We start from the raw sequence: 17,134 nt of genomic DNA, 5'->3' as shown, positions 1-17,134 counted from the left end.
GTCCAACCTGTGTATCACATGGCTCTGTTCCATGTGCACCTGTGATTTGCAGCAGCCAAAACAAAAAGGAAAAGTTACGTTTTTCATTTTCCACAGAAATCAGTGTTTTGTTTTAGCTCATGGAACTAGATCTCATTTTCTTCATTGTCGGTAAAATCTTACTGGATAAAGGCTTCTCTTTCCTAAATTGTTGCAGTGTTCTTGCTGTGCTTCACCCCAGGAATAGCTACATTTTCCTGTCAGAGGAAATGATTCCTATCTCCATACAATGCTCAAAGTGAAGTACCATCACCAGTGAGCTCTGTGATGATTAGGACTCACACTCTTGTGAGTTCATAAGCAGCCACTGCACCATGAAAAAGAGCCATCAAGAAGAAAAGCTTGTAAATCCTTCATCTGGTTGAAGTTCAATTTATTGCTACACCATAGATATTTATGCTTATGTCCACTTGGGATTACTTAGCTTTAAGGTTCTATTTCCCAAACAAAACCAGCTGTCTTGAGGCCTCTTGGAAGATGATATCCCTGATTGCAGAGGGACTAGACTCAGAAGACTAGAGAATTATTAGCAACAAGAGGAAAGAATTACAACCCAGGTGGAAGGTAGCTGATGACCCCATAAGGTGCCAGGTTGAGGTACAACAGGCTGTGATGTCTCCAGGAGACAAAAGAGACCTCAGAAAAATTCTATTTCTTACTTAGCACTAGGAAAAAACATAAAGGCTGGTGGAGGAAGGTCTGGCTTAAACATGTGAGAGTGAAATTATCTATACCAGGAATGTGGGAAAAGAGCCAGCAGAGCTAGTTAAAGCTGCAGAGAAAAGATACAAGTTGCTGCTCTGTCTGAAAGATTTGGGAGAATCACAATGGCTTTTGCTTAAGATACAAGGGGACACAACAAGGCCATTAATACCCTAGGGCTAAAAGACAACAACCCCCCCCCGATAAATCTGAAACAGCTGAGATGCCAAGATCCTGTCTACTGAAATGCAGGGTATGTGCAGGAGTTTTGTGTGAGTGCTGGTGGGCAGAGATCAAAGGGTCCCAGACGAAATCCTGCCCTGGGATGTTGCCGCAGCTTGTCCATGGAAAATGAGAATTCCGCCCCCCCCCCCCCCCCCCCCCGCCTTTACAACCTCTAGTGGCCAAAATGCACAAATTCAGGCAGAACCTGCTTGCTGAAGTCAGCAAGGCTGCCTCCCACGAGATTTTGGTGCATGTCCCATAAATGGAAAGGGGAATCGCACATGAAAGGACCTGCAAAAGTGTCTCAGAACATCTCCCTGCACTGGGGCAGGATCCCTTAATCCTTAATGACAGATATCTTAGCAAACCCATTTTTAAAAAGCCTCCTTGGAGCACTGTTAGAAAGTTTTCTGCCTCTGTCCCAGTGCTGTGATTTTGCTGGTTCAGCTGCTACTCTGGCATGGGGCCGGGGGTGGAAGAGAGAGAGAATAACATTTGATATACTGTACCTCACTGTTGCATCTTCATCTAAACTTTCAATTGCTGCCATTCTGCGGTCCCTTTATGACTGGCATCATTTCATAAAGGGATTTAATATGTTTCCATTGCACAAATCACATACTAACAGAAAGCTTGTTTCCTATGTTTTTCTCTTTCTCTTGTCACTGACCTACCTGCAGGATCACCCCTGCAGCAATGACAGAAAATGCGCACACGGAAATGATACTGTAATGTATTTTTCCAGCTGGTTTAGCAGCTGGACATAAACAGGAGGAGCCAAACACAACAAAACCTGCCAGCTCTCCCAGACCCGTTCACTAATGCTGGTGTAGCGTGACCTGCTGCTGGAGAAAGCACCCAAAGGCCAAGCAGCAGTTCTGCAAATACTGTGTGCCTTCTAGTGAGAAAGAGGAGCTCGCAGTACATGTAATAGCACTTTTTTTACTATTTGGGCTTCTTTTCTATTTTGGACTTTCTGTTTTTCTCACTGCCAATTGCATATAAACATAATCCAACCTCATAAATACTATTAATACTGAAACCTGAGACACAGGGAGGAACACTGGTGACTTCTGGTTATGAAATGAGCTAATGAACAGGGGTAAGAGTGGAGCACAAAAGTTTTGAACATAGCTCTTTTATAGCTTGACATGCTGTGGCAACTTTGAAATTATTATTCTCACCTTTAGAGCCATTGCAAGGCCCTCACTGGGATTTATTGCCCTGGCTGTAATGTGTTGCCCTTCATTCTACAGTGTGAAGGCTTTGCTGCATAATTTTCCTTTTGCATGCATAAAATCAGGTTCACTGTCTTAAGAATATTACTAGAGAGCAAATGGTGCTTAGTAACAGGGGTTCTTTACGAATACAGTCTCCTGACTTCTACCAGGAATCAGCTGTCTCCTTTTTATCTGGTCAGTGGCCACTACCAGTGAGCTGCTGACCAGTGATGTTGCAGAGCATTGCAATATCTGGAAGCTTCAGATCTCCCCTGTGCTCCTCTGGGCTCCCACAACCCTGCTTGCCTCATGGTATCACTCCATCTTTCAACTTCACCTTCTTCCTTTAAGGAAGATCCTTAAGGCTGATGAGGCTTTCCTTTGCTTCACTGGATTTTTGCTCCTACAGGCCAAAGATACTGAATGCTGTATCTCCCTGCATGACTTCTGAAAGAGAATGGTCCCCATGGTCCAACAGGTCCAAGCTGGGACTGTCCATGCACATGCTATTCTTCTCAATTGGTATTGTATGAAAAAAAGGCCTGCCCAGATATGGGATTGCCTGGGAAAAATCGGAGATCTTATCACGTGTGGCTGTGTCCTGGGGGTTAAGGAATAGCTCCAAGCACATCATCCTACCTGCAATGGACGAGAAAAGTTTTCACCTTCCCAGTGAGGTCTCAGGACATTCAGCTGGTTGGTGGGAGATTTGTTTTGCACCAAAGTCTATTCCAGCCCTGAATGGCAGGCTCTGTGCTCAGCCTCAGTTATCACATCCCTGGAGGAAACACTGAGCTCCTAAGCACTTCCAAGCTGTTAATTCATGAATTTTATTAACAAGAGCCAGCTCAAACATCTGAGAGCGGATTGCAGCAACACCTTGCTCCTGCCTCCACCAGCAGCCAGCCCACAAGGCCTCTGTGCTGCTTCACAATATCTTATGTAAAACTCAGATTGCAGGAGTGATGAACAGTTTGGGCGGGCCAGGGACAATCTCTCCCATCCCCTCCTCCCCTGTCACAAATTCTCCTTTCTTGCCTAGAAAGCCGATCATCATTTCTGCAAGTACCTTCCCCCCAACACCTCTTAGTCCTCTGCTCTGTACTGTAAGTTGAATAAAAGTTAGTGTTTTCCCAGCTGGAAATGGCCCCTTCTCTGCCTCCCTTATTCTCAGGAGACCTCACAAATGTTTCACTGCTACCTCCAGCAAGGACTGGCCCCTTCTGTTGCTAATTAGGGAGCTAAGAGGTTTCCCCAGGCACTTCCCAGTGAAACCAAGCCCACTAAATGAATGGCAGGCAACATCTCTGGGGGTAGAGAGCAAAGTTACACAACAGCTGCTTGGAAACAGGCAGTTTGTTACGTGTGCTGGTTTTGGAGACTCAGCAACATTAAAAACAAAAGCAACTTTCAAGTCCCAAAAAGTATATTTAGGTCACTGATACCCTGGGGATAATCTCAGGGATATTGGTGATGGAAGGCAGGCAGCAGGTGCTGGGGGCTTGTGCTCAGAGCCTGGATGTGCAAAACGTGATGGTCCCTGCATGTGCACCTGGCCATGCACTGAAAGCCAGGTGTACGGGTTCTTTGTGTGCTCTGTGATATGGGTTCTGCTATGCTGGGCACTAGGAGTGTTAATCCTGGAGTGTAATGTGAGACAGAGCCCTCTTGGGCTTGGACATATTGCTGGCATTTTGGTTACTGAGTGTGGTGGAGGCTTGCGGGCTTGGCTCAGCTAACCCACGTGCCCAGCAGCCTAGACATGAAGAATTTCTTCTACAGAAGGAAGCTGCATACAAACAGTACAAATACAACTTTAAACCCTGGTCAGTTATGCCATTTTTGTTGTCACAGTTTTAGGAGTGTGTTGTGGATCTCCTGGAACTGTTGCTCCAAGCCATATAAAATTATCATCTTGAAAAGAAAGAAAAAACAATTTTAAAAAAAGGATGCAACTGACCAAAGGCACTTGAGGGAGGGACTAGTCTTAAGGTCTGTAGGACAATATAGATACAAATATCTTATGGAAAAGAATATCCTGGGTGATTTGTCATTACTGTAGTGACAGAACCATTGAGGACAGAAACAAAGGCCTTATCTTCAACAAAGGGTTGCAGATAAGTCAGGATGCATAGGGGGTCTATACTCAATAATTTATTTAGTTTAACAACAACAACAAATATCTAAAAAAGCAATTACCATATTTGGGTGAGGCAAAAAGAAATGGCAGAGAATTATCTCCATTCTTTTCAATAACAATGACCGCTGCTGAGGATCCTATAATAGTAACTATTATTGCAAGCCAGATCCCAATCCTTCTCTCCATCCTTATCTTGGCAAACTCCTGGTCTTGCTTTCAGTGGGCATCAGTGCTCAGTGGCTGTGAGGAGTAGCTGTGTTGCAGGAGAGGGGCAGGTTATCTCTGTCCTGTTGCTCTGCCACAGCTCTGCTTAGCCAACTTCCTTGAAACTAGCCCTTACAAAGAAGGGCTTCAGAGGGAAAAGGAGAAGCCCAAATCTAAGCATGGGTTTTCCCGAGACATCAGCTGAGCATTAGGCACCCACAGAGTTCCCACAATTGGCACAGGAGGCAGCTGAAGGGCTGCTGGGGTGTATAAGCTCCCCTTTGCAGGCCTGAAGAAACATGCAAGAGGAGAGGTGTTTTTTGAGAAGTCGGTCTCATGATGTGTTCAGTTCATTGGAAAGTTTTCTGCTCTGATCCTGTGTGTTATTTCCTCCCTTTTTGGGAACTGTGCTAGCTATTTGGAAACATTTCTGTGGCCTTCTTTCGGAATAATTTTGTATTCTCACTATGTTTTATCGTACTGTCCATTATTAGTTGTTATGCCTACATTGTATAACAACAGTAATATGAAACTCTTCAGGTCCAGAGGCATTAAAAAAAATGAAGACTGAATCAGCTGAACTTCTAACATAAGGATATGATTTTCATTTTTCATTAAAAACAGCTAGTCTGGAAAACCAGGGATGTTTGAGTATGATGTAATAACGGCACTGCAGACGTCTCATCTAAAGAAAATAGCACTATGGACCTTGAGCCTTATAAAAGGACCCACAAATACAGCTGGGAAAATAATTAGGTAATGCATTTTAAGATATCAGTCTGAGTATGGTAAACAAGACTCTATCAACAAGTCTGTAAGTATAATTGTTTTCTTTTCTCCGGCTTTTCAGCATTCTTGGAAAGACTTATCTAAGCAAAACCCCAGCATATGTAACTGACCGGTCCTTCCCAAAGGTACAAGGATAAAGCCCTTTGCAAGTGGCTATTAAGAAAACTTGACAACAACAGCTTGCAGGATGAATCCTTGCCAAAGATTAATAAGCAGTTCCACAAGCAGTGGAACTAATGAAGCCTCACTTCCAACACATCTTTGCAAAATACAGCTACTATTTACAAATACAAAGAATTTGTATTTTGCAAGTACAAACACAAAAACTTTTAAACTGAATTGTTCTAAGACTTTGTTTTCTCTAGTTATGTTTATAAAATTCCCCCTGTACTTCCCAAAGCAATCAGTTTTCTTGAAACATGTAGAAACACCTTTCAGAACTATTTTTGTAATCTCTGCTTGCCGAATTTGTTGAAATCAGCAAACAGATCAAAAAGTTACTGGGAGGACACACATATAGACACACCAAGTGATTGTACAAGCATTGGTTCTGCAGGAAGCAAGGAACTAAGGTGAAGTTGTAAAAGAAAATATAGGAGAAAGCACTCATTTCTTAGCAGTGTTGCATTGACAGGAGTCGCAAGGCATCCCCCATGATGAGTGCTGAGACATACAGTAGCCAAGAATGATCCAATTCCAACTCCTTTGGTTTCAATGGCAAAATCTTCAGTGCCTTTAGTGAGACCACAGCTTACTTTTGCACCACATCCAGAGGATGAAGTGCTCAGTGAGGTGGTCAAGTCCACGTAAGATACAAAACAATTGGGAGAAACTTCAAAAGGCCCTAGTAAAGGCTGAGCCTTTTAAACCTGATGCATGTTTTGGCATTTGCAGTTGGTGGGAGAAGGAATGAACCAAAAGTTAGGTAAGTGGGACAAACTGATGGCAGGTGGAGCTCTCTGTATGCCAGTATAAGTTAAGGGAAGCTGGAAAAAAATATTTCACTTACATAATATTTAAATGAAAAATTCTGAGTTAGAGTTGATCTCGGGGAAAAGCTCTGGGCACCTCTATGGATAGTGCAGTGTTGAGAAAGTAAGCTCAGTGCAGAGCAAAGCAAAACCAAAATAAGATGTCGTGTATTAAATAGGTCAGGAATTTATATATTACCATAATAATTCCTGAATAAATCAGCTGTATATCTCCACCCTGAAATCAGTGTTAGGTATGGTCACTTCTGTAACAAAGGGGCAGAGAGGAATAGAAAAGGCAGAAAAAAAACCTGGCACCATAATCACAGGGTCAGTGGAGGCTGTGATGGGAGAAGGGAATGAGTGAGCAGGTTGGTTTAGTTTTGTGAAGAGTTGAGTTAGAGGAGAGACAAGCACAATGAATTTCTAATTTGACCTTTGATAAAGTCTCTTGTCACCTTCTGAGCACCTTCCATGACTTTATATGAATTATAATCTAGGAGTTACACAATACCTGGTGTAATAAGTAAAGGAAATCTAATTTTATGGTGCATATAATTTTGAGACAAAAAGAATGGCTGAAAAGTATGACCAAGACAAATTGCTGTAGTGATAAAATCAGTATTAATAAAGATGGTGATGGTTAAAGTGTGTCAGTTCTTCTGCCTCTTGTTTTAGGATTCCCATTCAGCTTTGGGTAGCTCACTAAAGCTGAGATTCTTCCTTCTGCTCTTTAAGCACAGCAGCATCCACATGGGGAAATACACTTAAAACGCTGAGAGCTTGAGCTGAGGATGGATAGACAGAAAAAAGCCAGTGTAATCTTGGTTTCTGTCGCAAAGGCATCACTTAAGAGAGTGCAGAGTTATCCTTTCCGCAGCTCCAATGCAGTTACAAATCTCTGTCCCGAAGATAACGGAGGTGTTTTTTTAAAGCTGCGTCTTCTCTCTGGTGTAACCACCTGAGGGCAACATCACACACGCGATGGGATACGCAGGGCTCCTGTGCCTGGAATATTGCACTTGCTTCCAGGAACCACATTACCAGAAAGTAGCTCAAAGAACAGCAACAAAGGTGATTAGGAGGCTGGAGCTACTATGCAGAAAAACATTACAAAAGCGAAATCTAGTTTGCCTAAGGGATGATTGATTAGGAGCAGCATCCTGACCTCCAAATATTTGAAGAGTGAAGAGAAATTATTCAGCATAATAAAGGAAGATAGAACTATGACTAATTGGTGGAAATGAGGCAAGGAAAATGTGGCCGGTCTTCCTGTTGTATTTTCCCTACCTGTGAGATACTGGCCTGTGAATTGGAGGTACTCATATTGTGATTCTCTAATGAAAGACCAAGGCTCTGTCAGGATAAGCATAGTAGAGACCCTTGGTCAAGAAGAGCAGCTCATAGTCTACGTGACAGTCAGGAGATGACTAGTGGGTAAAGCACACGAGTGTTGTGGGGGCAGGAAGGTAGGGATACCACAAAGTAAGAAATTCTTTGTAAAAGAGAAGTCATTCCTCCAAGAAAAGTGTCATAAGTTCTGGGAAATCAAAGCTGTTCTCCCCCATCCACAACTTTCAAAATACATATGGTCCCAAGAAGGATCTTTCTTCTTTGACAGCCTATGTCATATTTTTGGGGGTGCTCCAGAGCAATACTGATTTCAGGCCAGGGCAACTTCTCCACTTTCCCATGCCTTTTCAAGGAAGTGGGTGTTTGGATCCTTTGTCAGACATGACGGTGGTTGGAGGCAGCCCATGGGACACATCACCATTTGCCCTGAGTCTGGAGAATTATTTTTCTGGTGGGGAGGGAAGTGGAGGCATCCTTCTCTGTGCAAACTCTGAGCTGGTGCCTAGAACAATGCATGGAAGGAAGGACTGAATTTATAGTATTGATGTAAAGTGCCACCTATGTATGCAGACAGGTCTAGAGAGGGGACACAGAAGTCCTGCATGCCCTGCAGTCCAAGTTTGGCTTCCTCACTTCATGAATTTGTCTAACATAGCACAACTTTGGTAGAGCCTCATGGCAGTGGGCAATGAACTGTTTGCCATGCTGATGAACCCATAGTGAGCTGTGGGCTGGGAGGACTGTGCCAGACGGACCCAATGGGACTGAGAACCAGGCACTGTGCAGTGTGGACACAACTGAGCACCTCTAATGGCCCACAGGATGGCTGTGATGGAAGTGGTCCAGTCTGGTCCCTTGTTAGGGGCAGGCAGCCCTCCCCAACTGCCTGACAAGGTGGGAGAGAAGTGCAACGAGTCTTCCAGTTAAGAGGCCAAGGAGGATAGGACAGGGTGAGCTGGATGCACTGGGCAAGCTAGCAAAGCTGTGGCACTGCAAGCCCTGGTGCTGCCTGAGCCTCTTCAAAGCGTGGATTTAGCAACCTGGGAATGTACATAGTTGACAGGATCACACTGTGCCAGTGCTGAAGGCAGAGCTAAGCAGTAGAACTAAAGCTGTGGCACTCGGGGGTAGGTTAGCATCCGTCCTCTGCTCAGGAAGGTAAAAGCTTATGCAGTGTTTCCCGGGGGTGGGGGTGGGGGGGTAGAGCTCTGAGTCCCCCTGTAAGCACAACACAAGAAAATGGTGCTAAGACAGAGGCACGGCCCCTCATTTGGTAGGAGCTGCCAGCCTGCCCAGGTTAGCAGTGCTTAATAAAGGAAGTGTTACAAACCAGGACAGTACAGGGGTGGCATCTCCTGTCTGCTCATCTAAGCCCAGTCCACACTTCCGCTGTATCCAGCTCCCCTGTGGCACTGACTGGGTGTTTTTGTGCAGGTGTTGGAGTTACTAACCCTCACTAACCCCAGCTCTCCTGTTCCGTTCCCCTCTCAATATCCCTTGCTGGTGAGGTCTGAGGAATACTGGTACAGCTGACAGCCATCTCTTTCCCCACTTTTCCCCCTGCCAGCTGTCAATCATCTATCTGGCACCCAAATTCCAAATCTTCCCATATCATGGTCTCCCTTTCTTCCCTTTCTGTCCTTCCATCTGCCTCCTTCAGCCACTGATGGGACCACAACAGCCCTTGGAACGTGACAGCATGAAAATCGACTCTTTGCACAGAGCTCCCTGCATGGATTTGGGATTCATTTTCTTAAAAAGTGCAGAGCTAAAAGCTTCAGGGTGATCTGGGGCCATTGGAGAGCCCTGGAAAAGGAGCAATTCTGGACCTGTCCAATATGCAGAGTGTCCCGTTACACCAGGACTTTGCAGAAGGATCCACAAGATGTTCCGTATTTAAAATGCAATTGGAGAAGGGAACACTGCACCAGCAGACTCATCTAGCTCCAAATAGTCAGGATGTCAACAGTAGTGAAGGTGCAGCAGCATGGTCTAACAAGCTTGCTCAAGCCCCTGACCAGACTTGATGGGCCTTCCTGGAAGTTTGTCTTGCTGTTACTTCATCCTTGTTAAAGTTTATATACAGATGCTATGCTGCAATTGAACATTGATGCTGTGGTAGGCATGCCCTAAGTGTGATGGAACCTGAAAATCTGTGAAGCAAACCGAGCTCAGGTAACTAAACTGACTCCAAACAGAAAGCAGTAAAAGACAGCAACCCCTCCTTCCCTTCCCAGATGCCCTATTTAAGAAAGAAAATCCTAATTCTTCTAACAGTCCCGTTGTTGGACTGAACTGTACCAATGATGACAAGCCTTTAAAAAAAAAAAAAAAAAAAAAAGATGGGCAAATCTATTGCCTCCTCTCAGAGGGCTTATTTGCAAATATGGCTAACCAGATCCCTTTCCTACAGTCTGCAGCAATATTTTTTTACCCTGAGATTGAGGAGTCAACACTCAAATACATCAGCCTGGAGGCAGACTAATGCACCATCTCCTCTAGAGCATTATCCCCACAGTCCACTGTTTTCAGGTTCCTGTTAAAGATTAATAATCAAAGAACAAACAGCTTTTGTTTTGACTCTAATACTGATTCAAGCCTGGATCTCTGTTTAAGCAAAAGCAAACCAAGTGGGTGTTCATTTGTTTTGAGAACCACTGGTTCCCCGGAAAGAGGACAGGTTTCTCTTTCTGTCTTCTGGATAGTTGGTGTGGGCAGCTTTGTGCCCAAAAGGCCTTCATGCCTCCATGGCATAGCAGCTGGGACCTGGACGACGTAAACCCATAAGAGAGGTCCCTATCCTGCCAATAAATTGTTAGGAAAAAAAAAAGGCAATGTGATTTTCCATTAGAGGTCCCTAACCTATGGCTTTTCTGCCAGCCTAAAGCCCTATCTGTTCTTTACCAGCATCCTCTGCAGGTTCCCAAACTGGGTATCTCTGAGCCAAGAATAAGAAGGGGAAAGGAGCAGACCAGTACTGAACTACTTATTGCTTTATGTTGGTTTCTAATATCTCCTACCCTTAGGTTCCACTGTTGCAAAGCAACATACAAGGGGTATCTGGCAATGCATTCAAGTACCTGACCTGTGCAGTGACATGAAGAGGGAGATACAAACTGTTCTGTTACAGAAGACATGGCAGAGGTCACCCTCGCTGGAGGGGAAGTCACCACTAGGAGACTGTTTTGTTTTTCCTGGCAGTTCCCTCCTGGCTTTGTAGGGTCCTTGCCCATACGCTGTTTTCCTGGGAGAAGCAGTCAGAGAGGTTCATTTGATTTCATCGTATCCTGTTTTCACTGGCTTCTGGAAAATAAAGCTGTTGTGAGCGTGAAAGAAAAAAAAGGGTTGAACCCTTGAACAGCAACCTGTGGAACAGCCATAGCTTCCACAGCTATATGTGCTCCCCAGCCATGACAAACCTTCCCTGCTGCACAGACCCCAAGGAAGGAGGTGTGAGAAAGTCCAGCATCGTCCCCCTAGCACAGAGATGGGAACAGAAAAAGGTGTCCAAATATCTGCTGGTGTATCACCAACAAGTCACAGCCATCACTGGCTCCTGCCTCTTGGGTGCGTGAGCAGGGAAGCAGCTCAGCTTTCCAGGTGCTTTCTCACTCTTTAGCTGCAGGATGGTGTTATCCCACCCTTTCCCCTTTTGACTTAAAGAGGAGGAGAACACGTCCACCAAAGCAGAGACACACTGGCCAGCATGAAACGATGTTGGTCTGGGAAATCTGGAAGCCAGCAGCCCCCTCTGCTTAGGACCTCACACTTCATTCATCCTCCCTTGCTCTGAGTTTTGGGAATATAGATCCAGCCAGCTTTGTTTTACAGCTGGACATGGAGAAGGGTCATTTCAAAATCCTTTGGAGCTGCTCTGGGTTCACTAGCCTCTGATATCTGTCCCATTGTGTATTTCTGACATCCCTTTTCCATGTGAACTGCTATTCCATGTGCGATACTGCCATCATTACTGCTCCTGAATGCAGTGTGCTGTCTTGCAGAAGCTGGTGCCTCACTACTTCAGCTAAGTTCAGCCCCCTGTATGTTCCTCTTGCTGGTGATTTCCTAGGTGACAAACATCTGCATGGATCTTGGCCCTCATGTTTCAAAAGGCTCAGAGGTGGAAGGCAATTAATATTATCCTCCTATGCTTCCTGACCTGGAGGAGTTGCAGGGATGCCATCAAACACGAAGGCAGAAAGAAGTTATCTAGAGTTTCATACATTGTTTGGAGAGAAATGCACCTCCCCTCCTGAAGTCTGTCTAAACCCTTTGCATCACAAGGAGCCTTCATCCTCCAGGCTGCTGCCCTGGATGCTGCTTTGTGAGTTCCTTCAGCAAGGGGTTAAATGGAGAAAGATGCCACAGAGTATCTGTGACTGCTTTTCTCAGCAGGAGACTGTCTTTGGCTCCCTTCCCACGGTTGCAGTGAACTTCTGGAGGCAGCAGTGGAAGCTGAGAAAGCACAAGGCCTTTGTGGAAGACTGTTAGTACATTATTCCCCTCTTTCCATTTCCCCTAATGCAACTGAGTATATTCAATGACATACACATGAGGTTAAAAGCATCCGTGGCTCCAGTCGAGTGGCCCCTGCAGGTGCAGACACTAACTGCATAATGGGGTATGACTGAAAGGAAGCCCTGGAGGTTGTCCTGACACAAACCCCTTGTAATCAAAACAACTGGAAGCAGTGACATAATGGGGAACCAACTTGCACAGTTCATCCTCTTCCTGATGGGGTCTGGTGAGCCCTGGGAATCCTGCAGAGTCTGGTAGGGCAGGAGGAGCTGGGCCATCAGAAACACACTTTGGTCTGTAACCTGCACTGTCTCCAGACACATCCCAGCCTCAAAGAGCTCTTCAGTCCCAGCAGCACTGCCTGCCTGAGGAAACGCTGTCCAGAAGAGTGGCTGGGAATGTGCCAGAGCATGCAACTCATTATGCACAAAAGCGCTACACCAAAACATAAAGAAACAAGAGATTAAAGGGGAACAGATGTTGGTTGATCTTGTCCACTGTGCTCCTGCAAGGCAGCCTGGCACAGCTGCTGTCTGCCCCAGGCTCTGCTAGCTCAGGGTAGCAGGGCTGGGATCCTTGCAGCCTTGCACTGCTCTTTGGAGGACAGTACTGAGTATGGCCCTGCTGGTACACTCTTCTGCTGTGGCAGCTTGTTTCATGGGGCGACCTTTCTGTAAAAATTCATTTAAATGAACCCCTGTGATCATAAGACACGAGCATTTAGCTGTGAGATGCTGGGCTCCACTGAGGTGAACCATCCAACCCATAATGGGAAAGGAGATCTGAACCACTGGGTCATTTAGTCGCAAGCCACATTAAACCATCTGTGATGCAAAGCTTGCCATTAGAAAAGCCAGAATGGGCTACTGACACTGCCTGACTCTATACACAGTTTAGTTGCCAAAACTCATTTTTCTCACTTAGTGCATAAGCCACATTATTCCCCATTTTTGTATCTTTTTCCTGCCTTCCTTTCATTGTCCAGACCCTTCCTTTTAATACTCTCTCTATTCTTGCCTTCCTTATTCTACACTCTGCTGTATCAAGCCACTATTTACTCATATAATGGCTGGAGTCCCTATCCTCATATCCTCCTTGCTCACCCTCTCTTTTTTTCCTAAATCATCAGGAAAATGCTGCCACCCACACTGACGTCTCTGACAGATTTTCGGAGGTGCCTCAGCCAAATTCTGGAGAGCTTATGCTCCTGTGTCACTTAGTACAAAAAGGCCCAGTCTTCAGTCATTTAAATTTCTTTCCCTAGAGGGTCCTGATGGAGAGGGATGAAAAAAACCTAATCAAGAAGAAACAGCCCAAACTGAACAGCTTACCCTTTTTTGAATATTCTCCCTCAGTATCTCTAAGCCGTTTCTACTGTTTACTGATCCCTCCGTTCTGTCAGTCCCCACCACTGGGAGGTAATGTCCACTTAATGCAGAGCAGAACATGCCAGTAAACTCCAGACAAATCCAAACCATTAGTTGAAATGTTTCTACCACTACAGTATCCACAAATAGCTGTGAAATCCCAGAGAATTAAGCTTGAAGACTTAATGGCAGAAAAACTAGCCTTTTGGTTTTTTTCTGGATATGATGGCTCACTTGTACACGTTTGATAACTGAGGAACTGCAGCTGTAACCATGCAGTGGAGCTCATTGCCTTACAGACTGTGACGGCACTTTCCCCACAAGTGTATCCTGCATCCTGCCTTCCCCATCTCCTATATAATCAGAAAGAGGAGAGGGGGTCAACCTTGCTGGTGCACTTCTTGGACTAAAGACAGTCCTGCTCCTTGTCGCATGCTCCAGGCTGTTGGTCTCACAGGGCTATAGCTCTGTGATCACACCATGCCTTCCCTGCAGGGTCACCTTAATAGCTCACCACGTACCCCTGCTTGCAGCTGGGCCTTCCCCAGCACCCAACACCACCAACAGCACCTTTCCTCTGTCTCTCCTGTTACAGCATCATATGCTACCTGATCCTTGCAAAAAACCACATCTTTCTCAGCAGGTGTCCTGAGCCCCCCAGGAAGTGTTTGCTGTTCTCTGTTTGCGGATCTCTTCTCATTTATCAGGCCAGCCTCGTCACTCATCATCTCCTGATGTTAATGCTGGAAGATAGGGCCACTGAGTGCAAGAGTAGCAAAGCTGTCATGCTCCAGCTGGGCAAAAGTGGAGCCTCACTTTTGTAAATATTGACACGTCTGCAAGCAAACAGAAGGCACCTTTCAGCAAGCAGCTCTCTGGCTCCCTGAGCTGATGCTGGACCAGAGACGCTTGGTGCTTTGTGGTTATGAGCTGCTGTTTACAGAAGGCAGGATACAGGAATGGATCTCCAGCAGTTGTGATGACAGTAACAAATTGATGGGCTCACAGAAGCCATCAGCTGCATGCCCACTGCCCACCTGCAATACAACAAGTGGCTGCAACCACTTCAGGCTCTGGAAAAACAAGCTGTCTTTTCCATCCCTCAGCAACTTCCAGACAGGCTTTCTTCAAGAGGATATTCAAGACAGTCTCCATTAAAATAGGTAGCGCAAAACAGATTTTTGTTCCAAGTCTTTAGTTCCCCTGCTTTCCTGTCCTAAAACATTGCCCTTAGTATTTAGGTGGTTATTGCACCTCCTGTAAATTGTCAGATTTAGGCAAGTCAGAGGTGCAAGTGAGTATACACAGAAATAATCTGAGTCCTCCTCGTGGGTCCATGGAATTAAGCAGCCATTCATTTAGCAGCACCAGTTCTTACAGAAATCCCCAAGTTTAGTTCTTATAAAAACTTCTTTATATACAACTTAACTTACAACCTAAAAAGGGATTTTTATGCCCTCTTTCAGACTATTGCCTGGTAGCTAAATGACCACATTTCCTGCACAGATAGAGCAGAGTCCTTATGCAAAGAAGAGATGAGATTGCAAGCAAGGACTCATGATGGATTGGGTTCACTTCCTGGCCCACCCTCTCTGTGACTTTGGCCAAGTTATTTGATCTCTTAATGCTCTAGTTCCCATCCACAAAAAGGAGGTGATAATGCTTTCTCTCTACAGCTCTTTCTTTTACCTACTTAGACTGAAAGCAACTTTGCTTTTTTGCTATTTGTTTGTATTTCTAGAACAATTAGATTCTGATCCACAGAAGAAGTTCTCTGGTACCAGAATAAATGCAAGTAATTATCTGTTCTCATTTAGAGCCAGTGGGCACCAATCAACAGCCAAAAACCAAGAGGATGACTCAGTTTCTTAACTGACACTGTATGGATCTTAAAGAACTAAGGAGTGGGACAGTAAATTGAGAAGTAGATCCCAGGAGTCACAATGCTATCAGTTTCTTTCACCTCCTTTTCAGAATGTCCAAGTTCTTTCTTTACATTTGTTTTCCACTCTCTGGTTTGTTTCTACTACCTGCCTCTCACTTGCAGAGTAAAGACAACAGTTAATCTCCCCTTCCTTTCCCCTGCATGAAATAAACACTCCAAGTAATGTGTGTGCTTTGAAGAGAGGGCAGATCCCTGCCACAGAGCACATCTTCTCTCTTCTTTCTTGTTGTCTCTTGCCATTTTTCATTTCTAAATCAGACTGACAGTTTCTTAGAGCAAGGACTTTGTCCGTGTCGGGGAGCAAGCACAGTGTGCCTATAGCACTGCAGTACACTTGAAAGGCTGATGGTGTAGACTGTACTAGAAAGAGTTTCTTATTTATTAATTTCCTAGGGTAAATTAGTCACTGAAAGTTTTCGTCAGACAGCTCCTTTGCTGAACCAGGTGTTGGTTGGTGATGACAGGTACCAAAAGTGTAGAAGAGGAGGCTGGAAACTGCAGCCTAGGGACAGTAGAAGAGAGGCCAAGGATTTGGTTTGTGCAAGACCAAATGTCTCACTGCTACAACAGCTACAGCCCAAGGGCCCAGCAGGGAGGGCCAGAAGGCACCTAAGCACTGCTTTGACAGTACTGGTCTTCTGATCCAAACCTCAGCTTCTACAAAGCAACTGTTTGTTAGTAAATCATTTCAGCTGTTCCTCTCCTTCAGCCGTCCCAGCTCTGTGGGGTCTCTGCAGAGCCCCATAATAAAACCCACAGCTCCAGGCTGGGGTCAGTTCTTTTGCCAAGGTCACCGGAGATCACGTCAAAGCCAGTGCCTAAACTGCTGTGTGCCTCCAATGCTAGCAAGTCTGCCAGTACAACTGAATTGCAGGGAGTGAACGTAACAAGGCATGTTGCTGGAGATCCAGGGGAGGGACAGAAACAGAGAATAGGGAAACAGAGCAAAGGATGAAAAGAAAAATAAAGGGACATAGCAGACACAAAATGGACCTAAGGGTAAATTAGAAGGGCAAACTAGTGATACCTTTTGTTAAATATTCATTGAATGATGGTTTGCACAATTACAGCCAGAAGCAACATTAACAGCAGGCACTGAAACTTTGTGCTTGGCAAGCTGCACTCCTCTTCGAAAAGTCAGGCATCCCAACCACTGCAACAGTATCAGCATGGAACTGTCAGTATATACAATGCTGAAAATTATGCCAGGCAAGTTTTTCCTACAACCTGCATCCAGTATAAGAACATACAGGTAGAGAAACTACATTGTATGTCACCTATGCATGGAAGACAAAGTGAAGAATTCTGATATTTGGTGGCTGGTCTCCGCAGTTGACACTGGGAAAAGCGGGACTGGACTGCACCTCTGCCTTCTGTGCCTGGAAGAGGATAAACAGTAAATAATTTATTTGGAGGCTTTTTCTGGCACAGACAGATGTGTATAGACACAGAAAGGAAACATTGCTTGTTGAAAGGTCAGCGTATATTGGTTATGAGCAGGGGAATGTTCTCACAGGAAACACTGAAGGCAGTGCAGAAGTAAACATACCTCCAGTGTGGAGTGGTGTGGTGGTCCAGCTGAGTCCCTCTCTGGGGACTAGCTTCCCAGGGATGATGCACAAGGCCCTTGGGGTATTTACACAGTCTGCTCTCTAAAGACC

The 17,134-nt window shown here is 45.1% G+C and overlaps 1 protein-coding gene across 1 annotated transcript in view; it reads left to right on the top strand.

The window, feature by feature from the left end:
- POLR1C (RNA polymerase I and III subunit C) overlaps positions 1 to 17,134 on the top strand; it is a 141,174-nt gene that overhangs the window by 77,530 nt on the left and 46,510 nt on the right. The window lies entirely within an intron of this gene.

This window comes from Accipiter gentilis, chromosome 28 (assembly GCF_929443795.1).
Source record: "Accipiter gentilis chromosome 28, bAccGen1.1, whole genome shotgun sequence".
NCBI lineage: Eukaryota > Metazoa > Chordata > Aves > Accipitriformes > Accipitridae > Astur > Astur gentilis.
The sequence above is the reverse complement of the archived record's forward strand: the minus strand, read 5'-3'. Positions and strand labels throughout refer to the sequence as shown.